At 33.6% G+C, this 2,236-nt stretch overlaps 1 protein-coding gene across 1 annotated transcript in view; it reads right to left on the reverse strand.

The window, feature by feature from the left end:
* Positions 1-2,236, reverse strand: part of SUCLG2 (succinate-CoA ligase GDP-forming beta subunit) — a 267,458-nt gene that overhangs the window by 109,386 nt on the left and 155,836 nt on the right. The window lies entirely within an intron of this gene.

Consider the following 2,236-nt stretch of genomic DNA (forward strand, 5'->3'; position numbering starts at 1 on the left):
CATAAACTATGCAGTGATGAGAAGCAAGGACCTAAAACCAGGATTACTTTACCCAGTAAAGCTATCATTTAGAATCGAAGGACAGATAAAGAGCAAGTGTCACAGACAAGAAAAAAGCTAAAGGAGTTTATCTCTACCAAACCAGTATTACATGAAATGTTGAAGGGACTCCTTTAAGAAGAAAAATATATGTATCAAAACATGAATAACAAATGGCGATAACTGCATATTTATCAACAAGTACTTTAAATGAAAAAGAATTAAATGCTCCAATCAAAAGATAGGGTTGCTGAATGGATAAGAAAATAAGACCTTTACATAAGCTGCCTACAAGAGACTTGATTCAGATTAAAACACACAGAGATGAAAAGTAAAGGAATGAGAAAAGATATTTTATGATGGACCTAGAGGGTATTGTGCTGAGTGGAGTAGGTCAGATAAAGACAAATGCCCTATGATTTCACATACATGTGGAATCTAAATAACAAAATAAACAACAATAACAATAACAACAACAAAAACAACAAACCAGAAACAAACTTATAGACACAGAGAACATTTTGAGAGTTCCCAGATGGGAAGGGTATTGGGGTATGGGGTCAGTGAAAAATGGGGAAGGGATTAAGAAGTACAAAATGGTAGTTCCAGAATAGTCATGGAGATTAAAAGTATAGCATAAGGAATGTAGTCAATAATATTGTAATAACAATGTACATTGTCAGATGGGTACTAGCTTTATTGGGGTGATCACTTTTTGTATTGTATAGATGTCTAATCACTATGTTGTACACCTGAAACTAATATAATATTGTATACCATCTATATGGAAAAATAAAAAAAAATTTAAAAAGAATATATTAGATACTGTAACAGTATTAAGATAATGATTCTCCAATAAAGTTTAAAATCAAATGGTTGTGGCATATACACTACTCCTCAAAACTGTTAAGAGAATTAGATGATACATATCAGACATTCAAAAAAATTTTAGTCTTTTCCACGTAACAAATATTCACCTAAAGCTGTTATCATATACAACTGAGTACCTATAATAGAAACAAGAAATATGGGTACTTAGATTGAGTAAATGTTTACTGAATGCCTACTACGCACCTAGCATATGAATGATAGCTACATTCTAGTTAAGATGCACATGAAGCAATATTATTTGCTACTTAGGGAATGTATTACAAACTGTAACATATGTAACTGTCAGAGATGAAAATGAAAAAGTATACAGAAGGAAGGAAGTCATTATTTTCCAGAGATATATGATAATATAATCCTATAATTTTATTGTCTCTAATCTTATCATAATACCTTCAGCATATTTATGGAAGGAATCTAAGACTGAGTCCTCTCTACGTCATCCAATTGTAGGACTAATTGCTTCAGTGTATATTACCCAAATAATGTTTTATGCCAACCAATGTTTGATTGTTTGGTGCACTACACCTTTTTTATTTTTTGTCACTTCTCAGAACTTTGTAAGCACAGTCTCTGAAATAAGATCCTGGGGGCACTTATAAGCCTTTCATCCAAAATGAGTTAAATCATCATATATTCCAATGGGATACAAGGCAGGTTTTGCATCTGAGGCTGCATAGTACATATGTTGACTTATTAACCCCTAACAAGATAGCTCTTGATGGTGAGTAATCAGAACATGACACAATCTCCCTGTAAAGAGAAAGGTTACCTTAGGATCAGCTGTGAGCAATTTGAAGGCTTGATATACTTGAGCTTCCTTTACACCACCACCAAGATCCAAGAAGTTGGCTGGCTTCCCACCATTCAGGAAAATGATATCACAAGTAGCCATGGCAAGTCCAGCACCATTCACTGCAAAATGCAAATGGCACACAAGACAGGATAAATTTAGCAACATGTAAAGATACATAAACTTTTTCCCTCTCCCACATTGCAAGAGAGAACCCTGTCTTGACCAGCCAATTTCTGCCCTGTTTAGAATTCCATTCAACCAGATAAGTTCATATACTTTTAGAATAATGAATCAGGAAATGTATGTACAAAGAATAACCAAAAAATCCTGGAAATGCAGAGCTGGGTTTATGAAGTTAAATCAATAATGGAACATAGAAAAGAGAGAAGAGTTTAAGCTAAGTAATCATTTTGGGCTAGTAATAGAAGAAAGAGTCTTAGGTTGTGTAAAGTATAGAATTCAAGAGAATTGGGAAAGAGAAAAAAGCTATAAAAGTTACTAGGGCCAATGAAT

The sequence above is a fragment of the Pteropus vampyrus genome, unplaced genomic scaffold, assembly GCF_000151845.1.
Source record: "Pteropus vampyrus isolate Shadow unplaced genomic scaffold, Pvam_2.0 Scaffold41, whole genome shotgun sequence".
Lineage (NCBI taxonomy): Eukaryota > Metazoa > Chordata > Mammalia > Chiroptera > Pteropodidae > Pteropus > Pteropus vampyrus.